The 16768-nt window shown below is 37.4% G+C and overlaps 3 non-coding genes and 67 pseudogenes across 3 annotated transcripts; all 70 read right to left on the bottom strand.

The window, feature by feature from the left end:
* The window catches only part of LOC148493722 (5S ribosomal RNA), a 119-nt pseudogene extending 42 nt beyond the window's left edge, over positions 1–77 (bottom strand).
* A 116-nt stretch (positions 78–193) lies between these two features.
* Positions 194–312, bottom strand: LOC148493721 (5S ribosomal RNA; annotated as a pseudogene).
* A 116-nt stretch (positions 313–428) lies between these two features.
* On the bottom strand, positions 429–547 carry LOC148493720 (5S ribosomal RNA; annotated as a pseudogene).
* A 116-nt stretch (positions 548–663) lies between these two features.
* Positions 664–782, bottom strand: LOC148493719 (5S ribosomal RNA; annotated as a pseudogene).
* A 115-nt stretch (positions 783–897) lies between these two features.
* On the bottom strand, positions 898–1016 carry LOC148493718 (5S ribosomal RNA; annotated as a pseudogene).
* Positions 1017–1132: 116 nt separating this feature from the next.
* Positions 1133–1251, bottom strand: LOC148493717 (5S ribosomal RNA). Its single transcript, XR_015870235.1, has one exon. It is a non-coding gene; the product is annotated as a 5S ribosomal RNA (ribosomal RNA).
* Positions 1252–1366: 115 nt separating this feature from the next.
* LOC148493716 (5S ribosomal RNA) lies at positions 1367–1485 on the bottom strand (annotated as a pseudogene).
* Positions 1486–1601: 116 nt separating this feature from the next.
* Positions 1602–1720, bottom strand: LOC148493715 (5S ribosomal RNA; annotated as a pseudogene).
* A 116-nt stretch (positions 1721–1836) lies between these two features.
* On the bottom strand, positions 1837–1955 carry LOC148493714 (5S ribosomal RNA; annotated as a pseudogene).
* A 116-nt stretch (positions 1956–2071) lies between these two features.
* LOC148493713 (5S ribosomal RNA) lies at positions 2072–2190 on the bottom strand (annotated as a pseudogene).
* Positions 2191–2306: 116 nt separating this feature from the next.
* Positions 2307–2426, bottom strand: LOC148493712 (5S ribosomal RNA; annotated as a pseudogene).
* Positions 2427–2541: 115 nt separating this feature from the next.
* LOC148493711 (5S ribosomal RNA) lies at positions 2542–2660 on the bottom strand (annotated as a pseudogene).
* Positions 2661–2776: 116 nt separating this feature from the next.
* Positions 2777–2895, bottom strand: LOC148493710 (5S ribosomal RNA; annotated as a pseudogene).
* A 115-nt stretch (positions 2896–3010) lies between these two features.
* LOC148493709 (5S ribosomal RNA) lies at positions 3011–3129 on the bottom strand (annotated as a pseudogene).
* Positions 3130–3245: 116 nt separating this feature from the next.
* LOC148493708 (5S ribosomal RNA) lies at positions 3246–3364 on the bottom strand (annotated as a pseudogene).
* Positions 3365–3480: 116 nt separating this feature from the next.
* Positions 3481–3599, bottom strand: LOC148493707 (5S ribosomal RNA; annotated as a pseudogene).
* A 116-nt stretch (positions 3600–3715) lies between these two features.
* LOC148493706 (5S ribosomal RNA) lies at positions 3716–3834 on the bottom strand (annotated as a pseudogene).
* Positions 3835–3950: 116 nt separating this feature from the next.
* Positions 3951–4069, bottom strand: LOC148493705 (5S ribosomal RNA; annotated as a pseudogene).
* Positions 4070–4184: 115 nt separating this feature from the next.
* LOC148493704 (5S ribosomal RNA) lies at positions 4185–4303 on the bottom strand (annotated as a pseudogene).
* A 116-nt stretch (positions 4304–4419) lies between these two features.
* LOC148493703 (5S ribosomal RNA) lies at positions 4420–4538 on the bottom strand (annotated as a pseudogene).
* A 115-nt stretch (positions 4539–4653) lies between these two features.
* On the bottom strand, positions 4654–4772 carry LOC148493702 (5S ribosomal RNA; annotated as a pseudogene).
* A 116-nt stretch (positions 4773–4888) lies between these two features.
* Positions 4889–5007, bottom strand: LOC148493701 (5S ribosomal RNA; annotated as a pseudogene).
* Positions 5008–5122: 115 nt separating this feature from the next.
* Positions 5123–5241, bottom strand: LOC148493700 (5S ribosomal RNA; annotated as a pseudogene).
* A 116-nt stretch (positions 5242–5357) lies between these two features.
* LOC148493699 (5S ribosomal RNA) lies at positions 5358–5476 on the bottom strand (annotated as a pseudogene).
* Positions 5477–5592: 116 nt separating this feature from the next.
* On the bottom strand, positions 5593–5711 carry LOC148493698 (5S ribosomal RNA; annotated as a pseudogene).
* Positions 5712–5827: 116 nt separating this feature from the next.
* Positions 5828–5946, bottom strand: LOC148493697 (5S ribosomal RNA; annotated as a pseudogene).
* A 116-nt stretch (positions 5947–6062) lies between these two features.
* On the bottom strand, positions 6063–6181 carry LOC148493696 (5S ribosomal RNA; annotated as a pseudogene).
* A 116-nt stretch (positions 6182–6297) lies between these two features.
* Positions 6298–6416, bottom strand: LOC148493695 (5S ribosomal RNA; annotated as a pseudogene).
* Positions 6417–6532: 116 nt separating this feature from the next.
* Positions 6533–6651, bottom strand: LOC148493694 (5S ribosomal RNA; annotated as a pseudogene).
* Positions 6652–6767: 116 nt separating this feature from the next.
* Positions 6768–6886, bottom strand: LOC148493693 (5S ribosomal RNA; annotated as a pseudogene).
* Positions 6887–7002: 116 nt separating this feature from the next.
* LOC148493692 (5S ribosomal RNA) lies at positions 7003–7121 on the bottom strand (annotated as a pseudogene).
* A 116-nt stretch (positions 7122–7237) lies between these two features.
* On the bottom strand, positions 7238–7357 carry LOC148493691 (5S ribosomal RNA; annotated as a pseudogene).
* A 115-nt stretch (positions 7358–7472) lies between these two features.
* LOC148493690 (5S ribosomal RNA) lies at positions 7473–7591 on the bottom strand (annotated as a pseudogene).
* A 116-nt stretch (positions 7592–7707) lies between these two features.
* LOC148493689 (5S ribosomal RNA) lies at positions 7708–7826 on the bottom strand (annotated as a pseudogene).
* Positions 7827–7941: 115 nt separating this feature from the next.
* On the bottom strand, positions 7942–8060 carry LOC148493688 (5S ribosomal RNA; annotated as a pseudogene).
* A 116-nt stretch (positions 8061–8176) lies between these two features.
* On the bottom strand, positions 8177–8295 carry LOC148493687 (5S ribosomal RNA; annotated as a pseudogene).
* A 116-nt stretch (positions 8296–8411) lies between these two features.
* Positions 8412–8530, bottom strand: LOC148493686 (5S ribosomal RNA; annotated as a pseudogene).
* A 116-nt stretch (positions 8531–8646) lies between these two features.
* On the bottom strand, positions 8647–8765 carry LOC148493685 (5S ribosomal RNA; annotated as a pseudogene).
* A 116-nt stretch (positions 8766–8881) lies between these two features.
* Positions 8882–9000, bottom strand: LOC148493684 (5S ribosomal RNA; annotated as a pseudogene).
* Positions 9001–9116: 116 nt separating this feature from the next.
* On the bottom strand, positions 9117–9235 carry LOC148493683 (5S ribosomal RNA; annotated as a pseudogene).
* Positions 9236–9351: 116 nt separating this feature from the next.
* LOC148493682 (5S ribosomal RNA) lies at positions 9352–9470 on the bottom strand (annotated as a pseudogene).
* Positions 9471–9586: 116 nt separating this feature from the next.
* Positions 9587–9705, bottom strand: LOC148493681 (5S ribosomal RNA; annotated as a pseudogene).
* Positions 9706–9820: 115 nt separating this feature from the next.
* Positions 9821–9939, bottom strand: LOC148493680 (5S ribosomal RNA; annotated as a pseudogene).
* Positions 9940–10054: 115 nt separating this feature from the next.
* Positions 10055–10173, bottom strand: LOC148493679 (5S ribosomal RNA; annotated as a pseudogene).
* Positions 10174–10288: 115 nt separating this feature from the next.
* Positions 10289–10407, bottom strand: LOC148493678 (5S ribosomal RNA; annotated as a pseudogene).
* A 116-nt stretch (positions 10408–10523) lies between these two features.
* Positions 10524–10642, bottom strand: LOC148493677 (5S ribosomal RNA). Its single transcript, XR_015870549.1, has one exon. It is a non-coding gene; the product is annotated as a 5S ribosomal RNA (ribosomal RNA).
* A 351-nt stretch (positions 10643–10993) lies between these two features.
* On the bottom strand, positions 10994–11112 carry LOC148493676 (5S ribosomal RNA; annotated as a pseudogene).
* Positions 11113–11228: 116 nt separating this feature from the next.
* On the bottom strand, positions 11229–11347 carry LOC148493675 (5S ribosomal RNA; annotated as a pseudogene).
* A 116-nt stretch (positions 11348–11463) lies between these two features.
* Positions 11464–11583, bottom strand: LOC148493674 (5S ribosomal RNA; annotated as a pseudogene).
* Positions 11584–11697: 114 nt separating this feature from the next.
* Positions 11698–11816, bottom strand: LOC148493673 (5S ribosomal RNA; annotated as a pseudogene).
* A 115-nt stretch (positions 11817–11931) lies between these two features.
* LOC148493672 (5S ribosomal RNA) lies at positions 11932–12050 on the bottom strand (annotated as a pseudogene).
* A 351-nt stretch (positions 12051–12401) lies between these two features.
* LOC148493671 (5S ribosomal RNA) lies at positions 12402–12520 on the bottom strand (annotated as a pseudogene).
* A 116-nt stretch (positions 12521–12636) lies between these two features.
* LOC148493670 (5S ribosomal RNA) lies at positions 12637–12755 on the bottom strand (annotated as a pseudogene).
* A 116-nt stretch (positions 12756–12871) lies between these two features.
* On the bottom strand, positions 12872–12990 carry LOC148493669 (5S ribosomal RNA; annotated as a pseudogene).
* Positions 12991–13105: 115 nt separating this feature from the next.
* LOC148493668 (5S ribosomal RNA) lies at positions 13106–13224 on the bottom strand (annotated as a pseudogene).
* Positions 13225–13340: 116 nt separating this feature from the next.
* Positions 13341–13459, bottom strand: LOC148493667 (5S ribosomal RNA; annotated as a pseudogene).
* Positions 13460–13575: 116 nt separating this feature from the next.
* Positions 13576–13694, bottom strand: LOC148493666 (5S ribosomal RNA; annotated as a pseudogene).
* Positions 13695–13809: 115 nt separating this feature from the next.
* LOC148493665 (5S ribosomal RNA) lies at positions 13810–13928 on the bottom strand (annotated as a pseudogene).
* A 116-nt stretch (positions 13929–14044) lies between these two features.
* Positions 14045–14163, bottom strand: LOC148493664 (5S ribosomal RNA; annotated as a pseudogene).
* Positions 14164–14278: 115 nt separating this feature from the next.
* Positions 14279–14397, bottom strand: LOC148493663 (5S ribosomal RNA; annotated as a pseudogene).
* A 116-nt stretch (positions 14398–14513) lies between these two features.
* On the bottom strand, positions 14514–14632 carry LOC148493662 (5S ribosomal RNA; annotated as a pseudogene).
* Positions 14633–14748: 116 nt separating this feature from the next.
* Positions 14749–14867, bottom strand: LOC148493661 (5S ribosomal RNA; annotated as a pseudogene).
* Positions 14868–14982: 115 nt separating this feature from the next.
* LOC148493660 (5S ribosomal RNA) lies at positions 14983–15101 on the bottom strand (annotated as a pseudogene).
* A 116-nt stretch (positions 15102–15217) lies between these two features.
* On the bottom strand, positions 15218–15336 carry LOC148493659 (5S ribosomal RNA; annotated as a pseudogene).
* Positions 15337–15452: 116 nt separating this feature from the next.
* On the bottom strand, positions 15453–15571 carry LOC148493658 (5S ribosomal RNA; annotated as a pseudogene).
* Positions 15572–15687: 116 nt separating this feature from the next.
* LOC148493657 (5S ribosomal RNA) lies at positions 15688–15806 on the bottom strand (annotated as a pseudogene).
* A 116-nt stretch (positions 15807–15922) lies between these two features.
* On the bottom strand, positions 15923–16041 carry LOC148493656 (5S ribosomal RNA). The gene has a single exon (XR_015871206.1). It is a non-coding gene; the product is annotated as a 5S ribosomal RNA (ribosomal RNA).
* Positions 16042–16157: 116 nt separating this feature from the next.
* On the bottom strand, positions 16158–16276 carry LOC148493655 (5S ribosomal RNA; annotated as a pseudogene).
* Positions 16277–16392: 116 nt separating this feature from the next.
* Positions 16393–16511, bottom strand: LOC148493654 (5S ribosomal RNA; annotated as a pseudogene).
* Positions 16512–16627: 116 nt separating this feature from the next.
* LOC148493653 (5S ribosomal RNA) lies at positions 16628–16746 on the bottom strand (annotated as a pseudogene).
* Between the last annotated feature and the right edge of the window lie 22 nt (positions 16747–16768).

The following is a 16768-nucleotide window of genomic DNA, read 5'->3' as shown; positions in this document are numbered from 1 at the left end:
TACTAACCAGGCCCAACACTGCATAGCTTCCAAGATCAGACGAGATTGGGCATGTCCAGTGTGCTTTGGCTGTAGGTGCTCAAAAACATTAACTTTAGACCTCTTTTACTTCTTAACTCAAGTAAATTCATTGATAAGTTGAAAAAATTAAATGTAAATTGTAATAGAAAAGAATGTTTTGGCTGTATAAAATTACCTACAGCACCTGGTATTCCCAGGTGGTCTCCCACCCAAGTAGTAACCAGGACAAACACCGCATTGCTTCCAAGATCAGACGAGATTGGGCATGTCCAGTGTGGTTTGGCTATAGGTGCTCAAAAACATTAATTTTAGACCTCTATTACTTCTTAACTCAAGTAAATTCATTGATAAGTTAATAAAATTAAATGTAAAATGTAATAGAAAAGAATGTTATGGCAGTATAAAATTACCTACAGCACCTGGTATTCCCAGGGGGTCTCCCATCCAAGTACTAACCAGGCCCAACACTACATAGCTTCCAAGATCAGATGAGATTGGGCATGTCCAGTGTGGTTTGGCTGTAGATGCTCAAAAGCATTAACTTTAGACCTCTATTACTTCTTAACTCAAGTAAATTCATTGATAAGTTGAAAAAATTAAATGTAAAATGTAATAGAATAGACTGTTATGGCAGTATAAAATTACCTACAGCACCTGGGATTCCTAGGTGGTCTCCCATCCAAGTACTAACCAGGCCCAACACTGCAAAGCTTCCAAAACCAGACTAGATTGGGCATGTCCAGTGTGGTTTGGCTGTAGGTGCTCAAAAACATTAACTTTAGACCTCTTTTACTTCTTAACTCAAGTAAATTCAATGATTAGTTGAAAAATGAAATGTAAAATGTAATAGAAAAGAATGATATGGTAGTATAAAATTACCTACAGCACCTGGCATTCCCAGGTGGTCTCCCATCCAAGTACTAACCAAGCCCAACACTGCATAGCTTTCAAGATCAGACGAGATTGGGCATGTCCAGTGTGGATTGACTGTAGGTGCTCAAAAACATTAACTTTAGACCTCTTTTACTTCTTAACTCAAGTTAATTCATTGATAAGTTGAAAAAATGTAATGTAAAATGTAATAGAAAAGAATGTTATGACTATATAAAATTACCTACAGCACCTGGTATTCCCAGGTGGTCTCCCATCCAAGTACTAACCAGGCCCAACACTGCATAGCTTCCAAGATCAGACGAGATTGGGCATGTCCAGTGTGGTTTGGCTGTAGGTGCCCAAAGCCTTAACTTTAGACCTCTATTACTTCTTAACTCAAGTAAATTCATTGATATGTTGAAAAAATTAAATGTAAAATGTAATAGAAAAGAATGTTATGGCAGTATAAAATTACCTACAGCACCTGGTATTCCAAGGGGGTCTCCCATCCAAGTACTAACCAGGCCCAACACTGCATAGCTTCCAAGATCAGACGAGATTGGGAATGTCCAGTGTGGTTTGACTGTAGGTGCTCAAAAACATTAACTTTAGACCTCTTTTACTTCTTAACTCAAGTAAATTCATTGATAAGTTGAAAAAATGTAATGTAAAATGTAATAGAAAAGAATGTTATGGCTATATAAAATTACCTACAGCACCTGGTATTCCCAGGTGGTCTCTTGTCCAAGTACTAACCAGGCCCAACACTGCATAGCTTCCAAGATCAGACGAGAATGGGCATGTCCAGTGTGCTTTGGCTGTAGGTGCTCAAAAACATTAACTTTAGACCTCTTTTACTTCTTAACTCAAGTAAATTCATTGATAAGTTGAAAAAATTAAATGTAAATTGTAATAGAAAAGAATGTTTTGGCTGTATAAAATTACCTACAGCACCTGGTATTCCCAGGTGGTCTCCCACCCAAGTAGTAACCAGGCCAAACACCGCATTGCTTCCAAAATCAGACGAGATTGGGCATGTCCAGTGTGGTTTGGCTGTAGGTGCTCAAAAACATTAACTTTAGACCTCTATTACTTCTTAACTCAAGTAAATTCATTGATAAGTTAAAAAAATTAAATGTAAAATGTAATAGAAAAGAATGTTATGGTAGTATAAAATTACCTACAGCACCTGGTATTCCCAGGGGGTCTCCCATCCAAGTACTAACCAGGCCCAACACTACATAGCTTCCAAGATCAGATGAGATTGGGCATGTCCAGTGTGGTTTGGCTGTAGATGCTCAAAAGCATTAACTTTAGACCTCTATTACTTCTTAACTCAAGTAAATTCATTGATAAGTTGAAAAAATTAAATGTAAAATGTAATAGAATAGACTGTTATGGCAGTATAAAATTACCTACAGCACCTGGGATTCCTAGGTGGTCTCCCATCCAAGTACTAACCAGGCCCAACACTGCATAGCCTTCCAAAATCAGACTAGATTGGGCATGTCCAGTGTGGTTTGGCTGTAGGTGCTCAAAAGCATTAACTTTAGACCTCTTTTACTTCTTAACTCAAGTAAATTCAATGATAAGTTGAAAAATGAAATGTAAAATGTAATAGAAAAGAATGTTTTGGCAGTATAAAATTACCTACAGCTCCTGGTATTCCCAGGTGGTCTCCAATCCAAGTACTAACCAGGCCCAACACTGCATAGCTTCCAAGATCAGACGAGATTGGGCATGTCCAGTGTGGTTTGGCTGTAGGTGCCCAAAACCATTAACTTTAGACCTCTATTACTCCTTAACTCAAGTAAATTCATTGATAAGTTGAAAAAATTAAATGTAAAATGTAATAGAAAAGAATGTTATGGCAGTATAAAATTACCTACAGCACCTGGTATTCCCAGGTGGTCTCCCATCCAAACACTAACCACGCACAACACTGCTTAGCTTCCAAGTTCAGACAAGATTGGGCATGTCCAATGTGGTTTGGCTGTAGGTGCTCAAAAACATTAACTTTAGACCTCTTTTACTTCTTAACCCAAGTAAATTCAATGATTATTTGAAAAATGAAATGTAAAATGTAATAGAAAAGAATGTTATGGCAGTATAAAATTATCTACAGCTCCTGGTATTCCCAGGTGGTCTCCCATCCAAGTACTAACCAGGCCCAACACTGCATAGTTTCCAAGATCAGATGAGATTGGGCAAGTCCAGCGTGGTTTGGCTGTAGGTGCTCAAAAACATTAACTTTAGACCTGTTTTACTTCTTAACTCAAGTAAATTCATTGATAAGTTGAAAAAATTAAATGTAAAATGTAATAGAAAAGAATGTTATGGCTATATAAAATTTCCTACAGCACCTGGTATTCCCAAGTGGTCTCCCGTCCAAGTACTAACCAGGCCCAACACTGCATAGCTTCCAAGATCAAACAAGATTGGGCATGTCCAGTGTGGTTTGGCTGTAGGTGCTCAAAAACGTTAACTTTAGACCTGTTTTACTTCTTAACTCAAGTAAATTCATTGATAAGTTGAAAAAATTAAATGTAAAATGTAATAGAAAAGAATGTTTTGGCTGTCTAAAATTACCTAAAGCACCTGGTATTCCCAGGTGGTTTCCCATCCAAGTACAAACCAGGCCCAACACTGCATAGTTTGCAAGATCAGACGAGATTGGGCATGTCCAGTGTGGTTTGGCTGTAGGCGCTCAAAAACATTAATTTTAGACCTCTTTTACTTCTTAACTCAAGTAAATTCATTGATAAGTTGAAAAAATTAAATGTAAAATGTAATAGAAAAGAATGTTATGGCAGTATAAAATTACCTACAGCATCTGGTATTCCCTGGTGGTCTCCCATCGAAGTACTAACCAGGCCCAACACTGCATAGCTTCCAAGATCAGATGAGATTGTTATTGTCCAGTGTGCTTTGGCTGTAGGTGCTCAAAAACATTAACTTTAGACCTCTTTTACTTCTTAACTCAAGTAAATTCATTGATAAGTTGAAAAAATTAAATGTAAAATGTAATAGAAAAGAATGTTATGGCTGCATAAAATTACCTACAGCACCTGGTATTTCCAGGTGGTCTCCCATCCAACTACTAACCAGGCTCAACACGGCATAGCTTCCAAGATCAGACAAGATTGGGCATGTCCAGTGTGTTTTGGCTGTAAGTGCTCAAAAACATTAACTTTAGACCTCTTTTACTTCTTAACTCAAGTAAATTCATTGATAAGTTGAAAAATGAAATGTAAAATGTAATAGAAAAGAATGTTTTGGCTGTCTAAAATTACCTACAGCACCTGGTATTCCCAGGTGGTCTCCCATCCAAGTACTAACCATGCCCAACACTGCATAGCTTCCAAGACCAAACGAGATTGGGCATGTCCAGTGTGGTTTGGCTGTAGGTGCTCAAACGCATTAACTTTAGACCTCTATTACTTCTTAACTCAAGTAAATTCATTGATAAGTTGAAAAAATTAAATGTAAAATGTAATAGAATAGACTGTTATGGCAGTATAAAATTACCTACAGCACCTGGGATTCCTAGGTGGTCTCCCATCCAAGTACTAACCAGGCCCAACACTGCATAGCTTCCAAAATCTGACGAGATTGGGCATGTCCAGTGCGGTTTGGCTGTAGGTGCTCAAAAACATTAACTTTAGACCTCTTTTACTGCTTAACTCAAGTAAATTCAATGATAAGTTGAAAAATGAAATGTAAAATGTAATAGAAAAGAATGTTTTGGCAGTATAAAATTACCTACAGCTCCTAGTATTCCCAGGTGGTCTCCCGTCCAAGTACTAACCAGGCCCAACACTGCATAACTTCCAAGAACAGATGAGATTGGGCATGTCCTCTGTGGTTTGACTGTAGGTGCTCAAAAACATTAACTTTAGACCTCTTTTACTTCTTAACTCAAGTAAATTCATTGATAAGTTGAAAAAATTAAAAGTAAAATGTAATAGAAAAGAATGTTATGGCTGCATAAAATTACCTACAGCACCTGGCATTCAGAGGTAGTCTCCCATCCAAGTACGAACAAGGCCCAACACTGCATAGCTTCCAAGATCAGACGAGATTGGGCATGTCCAGTATAGTTTGGCTGTAGGTGCTCAAAAACATTAACTTTAGACCTCTTTTACTTCTTAACTCAAGCAAATTCAATGATTAGTTGAAAAATGAAATGTAAAATGTAATAGAAAAGAATGTTATGGCAGTATAAAATTACCTATTGCACCTGGTATTCCCATGTGTTCTCCCATCCAAGTACTAACCAGGCCCAACACTGCATAGCTTCCAATATCAGACGAGATTGGGCATGTCCAGTGTGGTTAGACTGTAGGTGCTCAAAAACATTAACTTTAGACCTCTATTACTTCTTAACTCAAGTAAATTCATTGATAAGTTGAAAAAATTAAATGTAAAATGTAATAGAAAATAATGTTATGGCAGTATAAAATTACCTAAAGCTCCTGGTATTCCCAGGTGGTCTCCCATCCAAGTACTAACCAGGCCCAACACTGCATAACTTCCAAGATCAGACGAGATTGGGAATGTCCAGTGTGGTTTGGCTGTAGGTGCTCAAAAACATTAACTTTAGACCTCTTTTACTTCTTAACTCAAGTAAATTCATTGATAAGTTGAAAAAATTAAATGTAAAATGTAATAGAAAAGAATGTTTTGGCTGTATAAAATTTCCTACAGCACCTGCAATTCCAAGGTGGTCTCCCATCCAAGTACAAACCAGGCCCAACACTGCCTAGCTTATAAGATCAGACGAGATTGGGCATGTCCAGTGTGGTTTGGCTGTAGGTGCTCAAATGCATTAAATTTAGACCTCTATTACTTCTTAACTCAAGTAAATTCATTGATAAGTTGAAAAAATTAAATGTAAAATGTAATAGAAAAGAATGTTATGGCAGTATAAAATTACCTACAGCACCTGGCATTCCTAGGGGGTCTCCCATCCAAGTACTAACCAGGCCCAACACTGCATAGCTTTCAAGATCAGACGAGATTGGGCATGTCCAGTGTGGTTTGACAGCAGGTGCTCAAAAACATTAACTTTAGACCTCTTTTACTTTTTAACTCAAGTAAATTCATTGATAAGTTGAAAAAATGTAATGTAAAATTTAATAGAAAAGAATGTTATGGCTATATAAAATTTCCTACAGCACCTGGTATTCCCAAGTGGTCTCCCGTCCAAGTACTAACCAGGCCCAACACTGCATAGCTTCCAAGATCAAACAAGATTGGGCATGTCCAGTGTGGTTTGGCTGTAGGTGCTCAAAAGCATTAACTTTAGACCTCTTTTACTTCTTAACTCAAGTAAATTCATTGATAAGTTGAAAAAATGTAATGTAAAATGTAATAGAAAAGAATGTTATGGCTATATAAAATTACCTACAGCACCTGGTATTCCCAAGTGGTTTCCCATCCAAGTACTAACCAGGCCCAACACTGCATAGCTTCCAAGATCAGACGAGATTGGGCATGTCCAGTGTGGTTTGACTGTAGGTGCTCAAAAACATTAACTTTAGACCTCTTTTACTTCTTAACTCAAGTAAATTCATTGATAAGTTGAAAAAATGTAATGTAAAATGTAATAGAAAAGAATGTTATGGCTATATAAAATTACCTACAGCACCTGGTATTCCCAGGTGGTCTCCTGTCCAAGTACTAACCAGGCCCAACACTGCATAGCTTCCAAGATCAGACGAGATTGGGCATGTCCAGTGTGCTTTGGCTGTAGGTGCTCAAAAACATTAACTTTAGACCTCTTTTACTTCTTAACTCAAGTAAATTCATTGATAAGTTGAAAAAATTAAATGTAAATTGTAATAGAAAAGAATGTTTTGGCTGTATAAAATTACCTACAGCACCTGGTATTCCCAGGTGGTCTCCCACCCAAGTAGTAACCAGGCCAAACACCGCATTGCTTCCAAGATCAGACGAGATTGGGCATGTCCAGTGTGGTTTGGCTGTCGGTGCTCAAAAACATTAACTTTAGACCTCTATTACTTCTTAACTCAAGTAAATTCATTGATAAGTTAAAAAAATTAAATGTAAAATGTAATAGAAAAGAATGTTATGGTAGTATAAAATTACCTACAGCACCTGGTATTCCCAGGGGGTCTCCCATCCAAGTACTAACCAGGCCCAACACTACATAGCTTCCAAGATCAGATGAGATTGGGCATGTCCAGTGTGGTTTGGCTGTAGATGCTCAAAAGCATTAACTTTAGACCTCTATTACTTCTTAACTCAAGTAAATTCATTGATAAGTTGAAAAAATTAAATGTAAAATGTAATAGAATAGACTGTTATGGCAGTATAAAATTACCTACAGCACCTGGGATTCCTAGGTGGTCTCCCATCCAAGTACTAACCAGGCCCAACACTGCATAGCCTTCCAAAATCAGACTAGATTGGGCATGTCCAGTGTGGTTTGGCTGTAGGTGCTCAAAAACATTAACTTTAGACCTCTTTTACTTCTTAACTCAAGTAAATTCAATGATAAGTTGAAAAATGAAATGTAAAATGTAATAGAAAAGAATGTTTTGGCAGTATAAAATTACCTACAGCTCCTGGTATTCCCAGGTGGTCTCCAATCCAAGTACTAACCAGGCCCAACACTGCATAGCTTCCAAGATCAGACGAGATTGGGCATGTCCAGTGTGGTTTGGCTGTAGGTGCCCAAAACCATTAACTTTAGACCTCTATTACCTCTTAACTCAAGTAAATTCATTGATAAGTTGAAAAAATTAAATGTAAAATGTAATAGAAAAGAATGTTATGGCAGTATAAAATTACCTACAGCACCTGGTATTCCCAGGTGGTCTCCCATCCAAACACTAACCACGCACAACACTGCTTAGCTTCCAAGTTCAGACAAGATTGGGCATGTCCAATGTGGTTTGGCTGTAGGTGCTCAAAAACATTAACTTTAGACCTCTTTTACTTCTTAACCCAAGTAAATTCAATGATTATTTGAAAAATGAAATGTAAAATGTAATAGAAAAGAATGTTATGGCAGTATAAAATTATCTACAGCTCCTGGTATTCCCAGGTGGTCTCCCATCCAAGTACTAACCAGGCCCAACACTGCATAGTTTCCAAGATCAGATGAGATTGGGCAAGTCCAGCGTGGTTTGGCTGTAGGTGCTCAAAAACATTAACTTTAGACCTGTTTTACTTCTTAACTCAAGTAAATTCATTGATAAGTTGAAAAAATTAAATGTAAAATGTAATAGAAAAGAATGTTTTGGCTGTCTAAAATTACCTACAGCACCTGGTATTCCCAGGTGGTTTCCCATCCAAGTACAAACCAGGCCCAACACTGCATAGTTTGCAAGATCAGACGAGATTGGGCATGTCCAGTGTGGATTGGCTGTAGGCGCTCAAAAACATTAATTTTAGACCTCTTTTACTTCTTAACTCAAGTAAATTCATTGATAAGTTGAAAAAATTAAATGTAAAATGTAATAGAAAAGAATGTTATGGCAGTATAAAATTACCTACAGCATCTGGTATTCCCTGGTGGTCTCCCATCGAAGTACTAACCAGGCCCAACACTGCATAGCTTCCAAGATCAGATGAGATTGTTATTGTCCAGTGTGCTTTGGCTGTAGGTGCTCAAAAACATTAACTTTAGACCTCTTTTACTTCTTAACTCAAGTAAATTCATTGATAAGTTGAAAAAATGTAATGTAAAATGTAATAGAAAAGAATGTTATGGCAGTATAAAATTATCTACAGCTCCTGGTATTCCCAGGTGGTCTCCCATCCAAGTACTAACCAGGCCCAACACTGCATAGTTTCCAAGATCAGATGAGATTGGGCAAGTCCAGCGTGGTTTGGCTGTAGGTGCTCAAAAACATTAACTTTAGACCTGTTTTACTTCTTAACTCAAGTAAATTCATTGATAAGTTGAAAAAATTAAATGTAAAATGTAATAGAAAAGAATGTTTTGGCTGTCTAAAATTACCTACAGCACCTGGTATTCCCAGGTGGTTTCCCATCCAAGTACAAACCAGGCCCAACACTGCATAGTTTGCAAGATCAGACGAGATTGGGCATGTCCAGTGTGGATTGGCTGTAGGCGCTCAAAAACATTAATTTTAGACCTCTTTTACTTCTTAACTCAAGTAAATTCATTGATAAGTTGAAAAAATTAAATGTAAAATGTAATAGAAAAGAATGTTATGGCAGTATAAAATTACCTACAGCATCTGGTATTCCCTGGTGGTCTCCCATCGAAGTACTAACCAGGCCCAACACTGCATAGCTTCCAAGATCAGATGAGATTGTTATTGTCCAGTGTGCTTTGGCTGTAGGTGCTCAAAAACATTAACTTTAGACCTCTTTTACTTCTTAACTCAAGTAAATTCATTGATAAGTTGAAAAAATGTAATGTAAAATGTAATAGAAAAGAATGTTATGGCTATATAAAATTACCTACAGCACCTGGTATTCCCAGGTGGTCTCCCATCCAAGTACTAACCATGCCCAACACTGCATAGCTTCCAAGACCAAACGAGATTGGGCATGTCCAGTGTGGTTTGGCTGTAGGTGCTCAAAAGCATTAACTTTAGACCTCTATTACTTCTTAACTCAAGTAAATTCATTGATAAGTTGAAAAAATTAAATGTAAAATGTAATAGAATAGACTGTTATGGCAGTATAAAATTACCTACAGCACCTGGGATTCCTAGGTGGTCTCCCATCCAAGTACTAACCAGGCCCAACACTGCATAGCTTCCAAAATCAGACGAGATTGGGCATGTCCAGTGCGGTTTGGCTGTAGGTGCTCAAAAACATTAACTTTAGACCTCTTTTACTGCTTAACTCAAGTAAATTCAATGATAAGTTGAAAAATGAAATGTAAAATGTAATAGAAAAGAATGTTTTGGCAGTATAAAATTACCTACAGCTCCTAGTATTCCCAGGTGGTCTCCCATCCAAGTACTAACCAGGCCCAACACTGCATAACTTCCAAGAACAGATGAGATTGGGCATGTCCTCTGTGGTTTGACTGTAGGTGCTCAAAAACATTAACTTTAGACCTCTTTTACTTCTTAACTCAAGTAAATCATTGATAAGTTGAAAAAATTAAAAGTAAAATGTAATAGAAAAGAATGTTATGGCTGCATAAAATTACCTACAGCACCTGGCATTCCCAGGTAGTCTCCCATCCAAGTACGAACAAGGCCCAACACTGCATAGCTTCCAAGATCAGATGAGATTGGGCATGTCCAGTATAGTTTGGCTGTAGGTGCTCAAAAACATTAACTTTAGACCTCTTTTACTTCTTAACTCAAGCAAATTCAATGATTAGTTGAAAAATGAAATGTAAAATGTAATAGAAAAGAATGTTATGGCAGTATAAAATTACCTATTGCACCTGGTATTCCCATGTGTTCTCCCATCCAAGTACTAACCAGGCCCAACACTGCATAGCTTCCAATATCAGACGAGATTGGGCATGTCCAGTGTGGTTTGGCTGTAGGTGCTCAAAAACATTAACTTTAGACCTCTATTACTTCTTAACTCAAGTAAATTCATTGATAAGTTGAAAAAATTAAATGTAAAATGTAATAGAAAATAATGTTATGGCAGTATAAAATTACCTACAGCTCCTGGTATTCCCAGGTGGTCTCCCATCCAAGTACTAACCAGGCCCAACACTGCATAACTTCCAAGATCAGACGAGATTGGGCATGTCCAGTGTGGTTTGGCTGTAGGTGCTCAAAAACATTAACTTTAGACCTCTTTTACTTCTTAACTCAAGTAAATTCATTGATAAGTTGAAAAAATTAAATGTAAAATGTAATAGAAAAGCATGTTTTGGCTGTATAAAATTTCCTACAGCAACTGCAATTCCAAGGTGGTCTCCCATCCAAGTACAAACCAGGCCCAACACTGCATAGCTTATAAGATCAGACGAGATTGGGCATGTCCAGTGTGGTTTGGCTGTAGGTGCTCAAAAGCATTAAATTTAGACCTCTATTACTTCTTAACTCAAGTAAATTCATTGATAAGTTGAAAAAATTAAATGTAAAATGTAATAGAAAAGAATGTTATGGCAGTATAAAATTACCTACAGCACCTGGCATTCCCAGGGGGTCTCCCATCCAAGTACTAACCAGGCCCAACACTGCATAGCTTTCAAGATCAGACGAGATTGGGCATGTCCAGTGTGGTTTGACAGCAGGTGCTCAAAAACATTAACTTTAGACCTCTTTTACTTTTTAACTCAAGTAAATTCATTGATAAGTTGAAAAAATGTAATGTACAATTTAATAGAAAAGAATGTTATGGCTATATAAAATTTCCTACAGCACCTGGTATTCCCAAGTGGTCTCCCGTCCAAGTACTAACCAGGCCCAACACTGCATAGCTTCCAAGATCAAACAAGATTGGGCATGTCCAGTGTGGTTTGGCTGTAGGTGCTCAAAAGCATTAACTTTAGACCTCTATTACTTCTTAACTCAAGTAAATTCATTGATAAGTTGAAAAAATTAAATGTAAAATGTAATAGAATAGACTGTTATGGCAGTATAAAATTACCTACAGCACCTGGGATTCCTAGGTGGTCTCCCATCAAAGTACTAACCAGGCCCAACACTGCATAGCTTCCAAGATCAGACGAGATTGGGCATGTCCAAGTGTGGTTTGGCTGTATGTGCTCAAAAACATTAACTTTAGACCTCTTTTACTTCTTAACTCAAGTAAATTCAATGATAAGTTGAAAATGAAATGTAAAATGTAATAGAAAAGAATGTTTTGGCAGTATAAAATTACCTACAGCTCTTGGTATTCCCAGGTTGTCTCCCATCCAAGTACTAACCAGGCCCAACACTGCATAGCTTTCAAAATCAGACGAGATTGGGCATGTCCAGTGTGGTTTGGCTGTAGGTGCCCAAAGCCTTAACTTTAGACCTCTATTACTTCTTAACTCAAGTAAATTCATTGATAAGCTGAAAAAATTAAATGTAAAATGTAATAGAAAAGAATGTTATGGCAGTATAAAATTACCTACAGCACCTGGTATTCCCAGGTGGTCTCCCATCCAAGTACTAACCAGGCCCAACACTACATAGTTTCCAAGATCAAACAAGATTGGGAATGTCCAGTGTGGTTTGGCTGTAGGTGCTCAAAAACATTAATTTTAGACCTCTTTTACTTCTTAACTCAAGTAAATTCATTGATAAGTTGAAAATATTAGATGTAAAATGTAATAGAAAAGAATGTTTTGGCTGTATAAAATTTCCAACAGGTACTGGTATTCCCAGGTGGTCTCCCATCCAAGTACAAACCAGGCCCAACACAGCAAAGCTTACAAGATCAGACGAGATTGGGCATGTCCAGTGTGGTTTGGCTGTAGGTGCTCAAAAGCATTAAATTTAGACCTCTATTACTTCTTAACTCAAGTAAATTCATTGATATGTTGAAAAAATTAAATGTAAAATGTAATAGAAAAGAATGTTATGGCAGTATAAAATTAGCTACAGCACCTGGTATTCCCAGGGGGTCTCCCATCCAAGTACTAACCAGGCCCAACACTGCATAGCTTCCAAGATCAGACGAGATTGTGCATGTCCAGTGTGGTTTGACTGTAGGTGCTCAAAAACATTAACTTTAGACCTCTTTTACTTCTTAACTCAAGTAAATTCATTGATAAGTTGAAAAAATGTAATGTAAAATGTAATAGAAAAGAATGTTATGGCTATATAAAATTACCTACAGCACCTGGTATTCCCAGGTGGTCTCCTGTCCAAGTACTAACCAGGCCCAACACTGCATAGCTTCCAAGATCAGACGAGATTGGGCATGTCCAGTGTGCTTTGGCTGTAGGTGCTCAAAATCATTAACTTTAGACCTCTTTTACTTCTTAACTCAAGTAAATTCATTGATAAGTTGAAAAAATTAAATGTAAATTGTAATAGAAAAGAAAGTTTTGGCTGTATAAAATTACCTACAGCACCTGGTATTCCCAGGTGGTCTCCCATCCAAGTAGTAACCAGGCCAAACACCGCATTGCTTCCAAGATCAGATGAGATTGGGCATGTCCAGTGTGGTTTGGCTGTAGGTGCTCAAAAACATTAACTTTAGACCTCTTTTACTGCTTAACTCAAGTAAATTCAATGATAAGTTGAAAAATGAAATGTAAAATGTAATAGAAAAGAATGTTTTGGCAGTATAAAATTACCTACAGCTCCTAGTATTTCCAGGTGGTCTCCCATCCAAGTACTAACCAGGCCCAACACTGCATAACTTCCAAGAACAGATGAGATTGGGCATGTCCTCTGTGGTTTGACTGTAGGTGCTCAAAAACATTAACTTTAGACCTCTTTTACTTCTTAACTCAAGTAAATTCATTGATAAGTTGAAAAAATTAAATGTAAAATGTAATAGAAAAGAATGTTTTGGCTGTCTAAAATTACCTACAGCACCTGGTATTCCCAGGTGGTTTCCCATCCAAGTACAAACCAGGCCCAACACTGCATAGTTTGCAAGATCAGACGAGATTGGGCATGTCCAGTGTGGTTTGGCTGTAGGCGCTCAAAAACATTAATTTTAGACCTCTTTTACTTCTTAACTCAAGTAAATTCATTGATAAGTTGAAAAAATTAAATGTAAAATGTAATAGAAAAGAATGTTATGGCAGTATAAAATTACCTACAGCATCTGGTATTCCCTGGTGGTCTCCCATCGAAGTACTAACCAGGCCCAACACTGCATAGCTTCCAAAATCAGACGAGATTGGGCATGTCCAGTGCGGTTTGGCTGTAGGTGCTCAAAAACATTAACTTTAGACCTCTTTTACTGCTTAACTCAAGTAAATTCAATGATAAGTTGAAAAATGAAATGTAAAATGTAATAGAAAATAATGTTTTGGCAGTATAAAATTACCTACAGCTCCTAGTATTCCCAGGTGGTCTCCCATCCAAGTACTAACCAGGCCCAACACTGCATAACTTCCAAGAACAGATGAGATTGGGCATGTCCTCTGTGGTTTGACTGTAGGTGCTCAAAAACATTAACTTTAGACCTCTTTTACTTCTTAACTCAAGTAAATTCATTGATAAGTTGAAAAAATTAAAAGTAAAATGTAATAGAAAAGAATGTTATGGCTGCATAAAATTACCTACAGCACCTGGCATTCCCAGGTAGTCTCCCATCCAAGTACGAACAAGGCCCAACACTGCATAGCTTCCAAGATCAGACGAGATTGGGCATGTCCAGTATAGTTTGGCTGTAGGTGCTCAAAAACATTAACTTTAGACCTCTTTTACTTCTTAACTCAAGCAAATTCAATGATTAGTTGAAAAATGAAATGTAAAATGTAATAGAAAAGAATGTTATGGCAGTATAAAATTACCTACAGCACCTGGCATTCCCAGGGGGTCTCCCATCCAAGTACTAACCAGGTCCAACACTGCATAGCTTTCAAGATCAGACGAGATTGGGCATGTCCAGTGTGGTTTGACAGCAGGTGCTCAAAAACATTAACTTTAGACCTCTTTTACTTCTTAACTCAAGTAAATTTATTGATAAGTTGAAAAAATGTAATGTAAAATTTAATAGAAAAGAATGTTATGGCTATATAAAATTTCCTACAGCACCTGGTATTCCCAAGTGGTCTCCCGTCCAAGTACTAACCAGGCCCAACACTGCATAGCTTCCAAGATCAAACAAGATTGGGCATGTCCAGTGTGGTTTGGCTGTAGGTGCTCAAAAGCATTAACTTTAGACCTCTATTACTTCTTAACTCAAGTAAATTCATTGATAAGTTGAAAAAATTAAATGTAAAATGTAATAGAATAGACTGTTATGGCAGTATAAAATTACCTACAGCACCTGGGATTCCTAGGTGGTCTCCCATCAAAGTACTAACCAGGCCCAACACTGCATAGCTTCCAAGATCAGACGAGATTGGGCATGTCCAGTGTGGTTTGGCTGTATGTGCTCAAAAACATTAACTTTAGACCTCTTTTACTTCTTAACTCAAGTAAATTCAATGATAAGTTGAAAAATGAAATGTAAAATGTAATAGAAAAGAATGTTTTGGCAGTATAAAATTACCTACAGCTCTTGGTATTCCCAGGTTGTCTCCCATCCAAGTACTAACCAGGCCCAACACTGCATAGCTTTCAAGATCAGACGAGATTGGGCATGTCCAGTGTGGTTTGGCTGTAGGTGCCCAAAACCATTATCTTTAGACCTCTTTTACTTCTTAACTCAAGTAAATTCATTGATAAGTTGAAAAAATTAAATGTAAAATGTAATAGAAAAGAATGTCATGGCACTATAAAATTACCTACAGCACCTGGTATTCCCAGGTGGTCTCCCATCCAAGTACTAACCAGGCCCAATACTGCATAGCTTCCAAGATCAAACAAGATTGGGCATGTCCAGTGTGGTTTGGCAGTAGGTGCTCAAAAACATTAACTTTAGACCTCTTTTACTTCTTAACTCAAGTAAATTCATTGATAAGTTGAAAAAATTAAATGTAAAATGTAATAGAAAAGAATGTTTTGGCTGTATAAAATTTCCTACAGCACCTGCAATTCCAAGGTGGTCTCCCATCCAAGTACAAACCAGGCCCAACACTGCATAGCTTTCAAGATCAGACGAGATTGGGCATGTCCAGTGTGGTTTGACAGCAGGTGCTCAAAAACATTAACTTTAGACCTCTTTTACTTTTTAACTCAAGTAAATTCATTGATAAGTTGAAAAAATGTAATGTAAAATTTAATAGAAAAGAATGTTATGGCTATATAAAATTTCCTACAGCACCTGGTATTCCCAAGTGGTCTCCCGTCCAAGTACTAACCAGGCCCAACACTGCATAGCTTCCAAGATCAAACAAGATTGGGCATGTCCAGTGTGGTTTGGCTGTAGGTGCTCAAAAGCATTAACTTTAGACCTCTTTTACTTCTTAACTCAAGTAAATTCATTGATAAGTTGAAAAAATGTAATGTAAAATGTAATAGAAAAGAATGTTATGGCTATATAAAATTACCTACAGCACCTGGTATTCCCAAGTGGTCTCCCATCCAAGTACTAACCAGGCCCAACACTGCATAGCTTCCAAGATCAGACGAGATTGGGCATGTCCAGTGTGGTTTGACTGTAGGTGCTCAAAAACATTAACTTTAGACCTCTTTTACTTCTTAACTCAAGTAAATTCATTGATAAGTTGAAAAAATGTAATGTAAAATGTAATAGAAAAGAATGTTATGGCTATATAAAATTACCTACAGCACCTGGTATTCCCAGGTGGTCTCCTGTCCAAGTACTAACCAGGCCCAACACTGCATAGCTTCCAAGATCAGACGAGATTGGGCATGTCCAGTGTGCTTTGGCTGTAGGTGCTCAAAAACATTAACTTTAGACCTCTTTTACTTCTTAACTCAAGTAAATTCATTGATAAGTTGAAAAAATTAAATGTAAATTGTAATAGAAAAGAATGTTTTGGCTGTATAAAATTACCTACAGCACCTGGTATTCCCAGGTGGTCTCCCACCCAAGTAGTAACCAGGCCAAACACCGCATTGCTTCCAAGATCAGACGAGATTGGGCATGTCCAGTGTGGTTTGGCTGTCGGTGCTCAAAAACATTAACTTTAGACCTCTATTACTTCTTAACTCAAGTAAATTCATTGATAAGTTAAAAAAATTAAATGTAAAATGTAATAGAAAAGAATGTTATGGTAGTATAAAATTACCTACAGCACCTGGTATTCCCAGGGGGTCTCCCATCCAAGTACTAACCAGGCCCAACACTACATAGCTTCCAAGATCAGATGAGATTGGGCATGTCCAGTGTGGTTTGGCTGTAGATGCTCAAAAGCATTAACTTTAGA

This window comes from Taudactylus pleione, unplaced genomic scaffold (assembly GCF_031769625.1).
Source record: "Taudactylus pleione unplaced genomic scaffold, aTauple2 ptg000550l, whole genome shotgun sequence".
In the NCBI taxonomy this organism is placed as follows: Eukaryota; Metazoa; Chordata; class Amphibia; order Anura; family Myobatrachidae; genus Taudactylus; species Taudactylus pleione.
This window is presented reverse-complemented; position numbering and strand designations above follow the sequence as displayed.